Source organism: Patella vulgata, chromosome 6 (assembly GCF_932274485.2).
Source record: "Patella vulgata chromosome 6, xgPatVulg1.2, whole genome shotgun sequence".
NCBI lineage: Eukaryota > Metazoa > Mollusca > Gastropoda > Patellidae > Patella > Patella vulgata.
This window is the reverse complement of record NC_065884.2, coordinates 26,610,786-26,618,921: the sequence shown is the minus strand read 5'-3', so window position 1 is coordinate 26,618,921 and position 8,136 is coordinate 26,610,786.

Here is an 8,136-nt window from a genome sequence, read left to right as displayed (position 1 = left end):
AGTTCCTCAATATGGTATTAGTGACCATTTTCCGATTATTTTTATCATTGGAAACTGCAAGAGAAAAATCACAAAACACAACCACTTGGAAATTCTATACAGAAATTACAAAAACTTTGATGATTCTAATTTTATTAATGATCTTGCTAAAATTCCATTTGAACTAGTCGAGTCAATTGATGACCCAAATTCTGCCCTTGATACATGGTATAACCTTTTTACAGGTGTTTTAGACTGCCATGCTCCGCAAAAGCGAAAAAGAGTAAAAAGATACTATCAACCGAAGTGGTTTAATAAGGAAATAAATAAAGCCCGAAAGTTCAGGGACTTCTTTAAAGCCTCCAAGAGGTGTGACGACTATAGAATATGGAGAAATAAAACCAAAAATCTCATTAATAAAGCCAAAAAAAACTTTATCAAGGACTCTATCGAAAATGAAGAGCAATCTAAAAACATATGGAGATATTTTAGTGACATACAAAATAAACCCAATAATTGCCCTTATCCCAATAGTATTAAATATGGAAAAACAACAGTTAATGATCTAAATGCTATTGCTAATGTGATGAATGATTACTTCACCAATTTAACTGATGACATTAAGCCCCCCTATACACCACTTTCTCAAGAGTGCAAACGAAAGATATCAGATTACGTAAATGATAAGATTCCCCCAAATAACAACTTTTCTATTAATTGTATTACTACCACAGAGGTATTAAAACATTTATTGAGTTTAAATAGTAACAAAGCCATTGGGTGTGATGGTATTGGACCCAAAATTTTAAAATTGTCTGCGTATACAATTTGTAGCAGTTTGACATATATCATTAATCTTTGTATTTCTCAAAACATGTTCCCCAGTGCCCTTAAACTGGCTAAAATTATTCCTATACATAAGAAGGGAGCTAAAGATGATCCGAACAATTATAGGCCAATCTCAATTCTCCCCACAATTTCAAAAATATTCGAAAGGCACTTGAGCACTCAAATTCAAACTTATTTGGAAACCTTCAATGTTCTTTATGCTTACCAATCTGGATTTAGATCAAATCATTCATGTGCTACTGCACTGATCCGAATGACAGATAATTGGCTTGATGCTATCGATAATGGTGCGATGAGTGGTATAGTGTATCTTGATTTTAGCAAAGCATTTGATCTCATTGATCATAAGCTTATTATTGAAAAACTACATCTTTATCGATTTGATAATAATTCACAAATTTTGATTGAATCATATCTTGACTCACGGAAGCAAAAAGTATGTTTAGGATCAATTACCTCCTCAATTACTACAGTCAAATGCGGGGTTCCACAAGGTTCGATCCTGGGTCCTCTCCTATTCCTAATTTTTATAAATGATCTCCCACTCAATATTGAATCAAGTCAGATAGATTTGTTTGCTGATGACAGTACCCTGCATTGTTCACACAAAGATATTTTATCCATCGCCAAAAATCTCCAAAATGATCTCTATTTGGTTGCTGAATGGTGTGAAAACAATGGGATGGTAATCAATCCTTCGAAAACAAAATCAATGCTGATTTCAACAAAACACAAAAGAAATCAGAAAAACCTAACTTTATCTCTCCATGGTGAGAAAATTGAGACGGTTACTACCGCAAAATTACTTGGAATTCAAATTGACCAAGACCTTAATTGGGAAGCACAGATAGCAGATATGTCTAAAAAACTTGCATCAAAAATATTTCTCCTAAATAAGATAAAAGATCATTTACCTTACGAGACAAGAATTTTGTTTTATAACAGTTACATACTACCAATATTTGATTATTGCTCTATTATTTGGGGAAATGCTACCAAAAGTAGATTAGACATTCTTTTAAAATTACAAAAGAGGGCAGCAAGAGCTATTCTTGATGCACCGATTGAAACTCCGTCCACCTCTTTATTTACTAAACTCGGTTGGCTTACCCTTACACAGAGGATTCTTTACAATAAAATTGTCTTATCATTCAAAATTGTTACATTTAATACTCCACTTTATCTAAATTTCCATTTTATTGAAAAATCTCTTGTTTCCAAAACGGATATCTTGCTCCGTTCACAGACCAGTAAATCTCTTTTTCTTCAAAAATGCAAAACGGAATCCATGAAACGTACTTTTCATTATTCTGCATGTCTTTTATGGAACAATCTGCCTTTTGATATAAAGATGTGTAAAAATGTTGAAAATTTTAAGATTAAACTGAAAACTCATCTATTTTGCACACTGTAGGAACCATAATATTCAACTGATGACATACTTATTATTTTTAACTTGCAACTGCATTCTATTTTATTTTGTGTGTAATTATAGTGTTCTTCCTATATTCTACTTGTATAATGTATATGTTTTGTAGTTTGGGAGTGACTTATCAAACTTCCCACTTTAAAATGCTATTGCATTTCTAATGATTTTAAATTTATCCTGATATTACATGTATATATGTCTTTGTAGTTTAGGAGGGACCTATGGAAGATTAGTTTTTTTTTGCAAACTAAATACGTTGCCTCATTAAATAAAGTTTTTATTATTATTATTATTATTGATGAAACAATGAGGTCACCCAACTAAACAAATTAACGCATAAAATCCAATGAAATCTTATTTTTACCCATATGAAAACTTTCTAGTCAGTCCAACCCTCATCTTCATCCACTACCGTTGGTACTATCGTTCTTGGCAAAGCTATGGCCGACTTCAACATTTCAATAAAGACAACACAGCGCTTCGGCTTTTCCCGACTTTATATTTTGATGTAAAGCGCTCGAATGAGAGAAAGTTCGAGATCCCGAACAAACCTTCAGAAATAGCAACGAACCACAATAGGGAGTCCACAAATAATGATATATTATTTTTAGATTTATGACAGCGAATCACATTAAAACTAAGTTATTTCTATACAACTCTTCTTGATATTTCCGATATACATTAAGTTTCCAAAAAACAATATCAAAGCAATAACAATACAATGTGAAAGAGGGTATACCGGATCATATAACAGTGTACCCACCCTGAACGTCAATTTTATTGGCTATACATGTATATGACCTAAATCGCCATTGTACTCTGGGTATTTGGAGCCGATGGTTAAAAATAAGAAGAATGGAGTCATCAGAGGTAAATGCTTATCTATATCTAAATTATGTGACTGTATTTTTCATAATGTCATGTGTTAGTAAAAGTTTATTTATTTTGTCTGAAGTAACTACGCATAGGATGCATGTAGTCATGTACGAAAAGGGGCCTCTTGATTTATTTAACGTCATAGGCTAAGTGAAGGGAACTCATTGATTATAAATCATAACACCCAACCAGTGTCAAACATCATCTTCCACGCAGTCTAGAATTTATCGGCGTCAGTTTGGGGTGGGGAAGGGGCTATTTTTTTGATGATGCGTTAATGTCGCGTTTCCCCTAAATGGTCGTCATCTGATTACAGAAAATATCAACTTTATTTCAGGAAACGGATTTAGCAGATTCCAGTAAGCCCAAAGTCATCCATTTTACTGACTGTAATAACATAGCAATTGGTAAAGATATCGTTTTCAGTTGCGGCAAACCCTTACAACACGAAATGGAAGAATTGCAATCAAAAACAGAGGAGTTGGAACAATCGTTTACATCAAAGGTGGAGGCTTTACAAGATGACAACCAACATCTTCGATCAGAAATACAACAATTACAAAAATCTATGCAACAGTTACAACTACAGAACCAACTGATGATCAAGAAAATCGACAGTTTGGAAAAACGAGATTCTACCCCTAAAATTCTAACCGAAATTCAAAATAAAAAGACGAATAAGCCCAATGGGATCCAAGAAAAGGAATTAATCAGAAAAGATGCTGCTGGTAAAAAACGAAGGAGAAGTTGGCATGGTAATTGTAAAGACGCCGTCTCGATAAAAGATTTGTGTACCATAGATTGTTAATAATAGTGGTCTGGCCATCGATTAAGGACATGTAATGTGAAAAAAATAAAAAAATTGTAAAGGGCAATGCGTTAAAATGGGCGATTCTTGAATTGTCATGACTACATAAAAAAAAATAATAATAACAAAATAGCAGTGGCCAGGGGCTAGGGATGAAAAAAAAAACGTGCTTTGAAAAATGGTATGTTTATAGCCTTGTGAATCTGAGAAGATTATAATTATGAGGTAACTGTCATAAATATCCAAGTGGCACATATACCTATACATACACTTTACGCTGTAAAGTTATCCAACTGGGATAAACCTACTAGTGTAGCAATTATAAACAAAGTAAATGCATCATAGCATTTTACATTTAGAAGAAAAGTTGTTTCATGTTACAAATTCTTTAGAATCAGATGCTGGTATTGTTTTAAACTCCCGTCTTCATTAGCCCAGACAGTGCAATACAGAAGGATGTTTAACCCAATTTTATTTCATTTGTTTTAAACTTAATTGGTATACAAAAATGGTGATTTCAAATGTAATATAAATATGGAGTGTTATAATACAGGGAATGTGTGAGAAAGTCGTCAGGTACAGGTTACAGTGTAGGTTCCTTTGCTTATGAATCGATTTTGAATTTTTTTTTTTTTTTCGGAACCCAAGGGGTGAAAAATTTAACCCCTATATAAACCCTCATCTTCGGAAACCGTGCTTCGACACTAACACCTTAAAATAGGTCCTGGCGGTGTTGTATTAATATGCCCGGTGTATATTATACCCAGCTTAAAAAGTAAGATAAAACTAGCTAGCTTTCTTGATATAAATTAATATACCAAGTCATTAAACAGTGGGTTTTTTTGTGGATTGCAAGCAATTTAATAACACACAATCCTGTGATTTCTTAAAATAGGATATTTTTAACGTGTTATTATTTACATAATTACTTGACTAATATTGTTCAACTTCATTGTGATTACTAATAAGAATTATTTACTCCCTAGCATTTTGTTAAAGACGCATTATGTAAGAGCCAAATCTGTCCAAATATTTGGAACCAACTGTTATATAAATCATTAATAAAGACATTTATTCACATGCCAAGCCCATAAACAATTCTCAGAAACATTGCCAGTTAATATTTAATTAAAGTAGATACTTGGGACTATTTTTTTATTATCATATAATAACGATAGCAATGACAATCGAGACTACATTGTTATTCAAACGGTCGTAACACCGTTCAGAATGAAATAATTTAACTGAAGTTTTAAACATATTCACTTTTCATTATCTATTTTTTGAACTATTATAGCGAGAATTACTGTCACCTCTTATATAAATCTTACATAATGTATCTTTAACCGAGCAGATTTTTTTTATTAACTGTATGTATTTTGATCTTTGTTAATACCAAATAAATTATAGATTTATAATCCATGACTAATTTGAATGTATCAGAGGCTGCAAAAATCGGCGAAATATAAGAACATAATAGTTTCTTTTGAAATTTTTTGAAAAACAATCTTTAAGAAAACCATTTGTGCGTGCAGGGAAATGGCTTATTTTAACGCCGGCTTGCACCGAAGTGATTTCGCCGACAATGACATGATGTATTATGTAGAAAAAAATATTAACATCGTGATGTTATTGTACACATAACGTGCTGTACAAATACAGCTATTTTATAACCTTGGCCTTAAGAGTCTCCACACAAAAGATGCATCATTATGACATTATACAGGAAGGGGGATATATTATGTGTCTTTTGTGAGGAGATTGAATAGTATAACTTAGATATTTCAATGTGGGTCAACAATATCTAGAGATGAAGGTCCAAATAGTTTAGCTAAAGTTATAAGAGAGATAGAAATGGGTTTTAACGCCCATTCGACACAGACTAGGTCATTTCGGGACCAACATATGGTTCAATTTTATTTCAATAAAAGGCTACCCTACTCCTTGCCACGTACAACCGGGGAATGACAGACCTTATGATACAGCGAACCATTCGCCCCCCCCCCCACCCTAAAGTTATAAAGAAACGATATTTTATTCTATTGAGTTCAGCTGCAAATTGAACTAAAATACATAAGTATCAAATATTTTAATTCTAGGGCATTTTTCCTATTGCAAATGTGGATTGAAAAGTGTTTTTATGTATTATAGTAATTTAGAATAAAACACCCAACCTAGGTTAGATTATTTAGATACCATCTTCAGCTCGATGTTCATTGATAGAAATAAATTATCATTTTATGCGTTCTGTATCAATAAAGATGGCGACTTAAAATTAACAGAAAGTACTTTAACCTTACTTTTGGATTGGTTCTTTTAAATCATTTTTGGACTAATATTTTATTGCTTATCGATAGTAAAACAATGTCCGGTCTAGACCAGTGGTTTCCAACCTTTTGTTAGTTGCGACCCTCATCTTCGAAGAACATTGTCACCTGTTACTATTGTAGTAATATACAACAAAACAAGCTAGTTCATTCGAGCATGATTATTGGAGACAGGTTCAAAAGAAAAAAAAACATGTACGATAGTTTCAATTAGCAAGCATTTCGGGGGTCACGTTGGCTATGTGGGTCAGACGATGGTTTGCTAGCCTGGAGGTCGGGTGTTCGATCCCTGCATTGGCCGAGAAAGTTCATCCATATTTCCCGGCGTGGTTCCCCCCCTTGTCAGTGATGCAGGACGGAGGGCCTGACAAGGTCAGTTGTCTAGTCGTTCGGATGGTAGGAAAAACCGAGGTCCCGTGTACACATTGGCGTGCACGTAAAGGATCCCTTGACAGTTGGAATTTGATATAAGAATAAGCGTAGTGCCGCTGTCCGACCAAAATTTCCTTAATAGCACACTGTATATATGGAGTATTCCCGTCTTCATTATCCCAGTTAGGAGCAGAACAGCGGAACAGTAGGACGTTAAACCTCATTTCATTTCGATAATTCTATTAATGGGGACAATTCCACTTCAGTGTCCTTGTGCTTAGTAATCAGAATCCACCTCTTTTTTTCTTTTTTTTTTGCATAAGTTACACACATCTCGATGTCGACATGGACGCTTTCTCTGTGCTGAAATCTTCTAAGTCACCGTCTGCAATCGAATCTTGCCAATATTGCAAATTTATCGGTATGAAATTATATCGGAAATCCACTTGACAACAGAACAAAGAACAAAATGCGAATTGCATGCAGTTCATAAAATCAAATTCGGCATCGTTCAAAAAAATGAATCAGCTGATGGTAAAAGCCTCAGCCATAGTACGCGGGATTAGTCACAAAATAACCGTCGTAAAATCGTCGTGTGAGAAACAGACTGTTCTAACTACCATTTGTTGAAAGCTGAGATAATGGCCTTCAAAGTTTGGGGGTCTTGAAAACACATTTCTGTAACTTTGTTAAGGAAGTTTATATTTCCTATCAATTCTAGTATATGTTAACTAGGCAATGTACGCTAATTATCTCTCTAAACATGTAAATTCTTCTAAAACGGGGCAAATGAAGATGGAGATAGAACATTTTAAAATAACAAAACGTCACATTTTGTTAGAATTAAAATGTTCAAGGATATAGAACGTTTTGCTAGTTATGATTGTGTGTAGATACTAAGTATCTGTGGACATAGAACAATACAATTTAGTTATTGTACTAAATGTTTATTTAATATAAAGCATTTATTAACATGTACGGTGGCTGATTTAGGACACGCAAAAAAAAGAAAATATCTCGAGTGCTCGAGATATTAAGTCGAGCGCTCGAGATAATTAAGTCGAGCCCTCGAGATAATTAATTCGAGCGCTCGAGATAATTAAGTCGAGCGCACGAGATAATACAATCGAACACGTCTCAACCGATGTTTTAAGCTGTATAATTTGGGGCATTATTTAATGATAAACTTGCAGAATAAAGATATTCATTGGTTCGATTTTACAGCCCATCCAAAGCTGCAGTGACGGAGCGCCCCCACCACACCCACACACCCACACACACTCACTACATCCCATGCTCATCACCACCACTAAATATTTCCAGTTATATCTACCCCCTTCCAAGTAGGGAGTATATCGCATGTTATTATATGAATCAATAAATATATATATCGAGGTTACAGAGTTTTGCTAGGACAGACTGACATTTTCTCTTATCTAGTAGAAGCTCAGGTCTGATCCAAGGTTATTTATTTCATATGTGTAGGAACTGTTCAT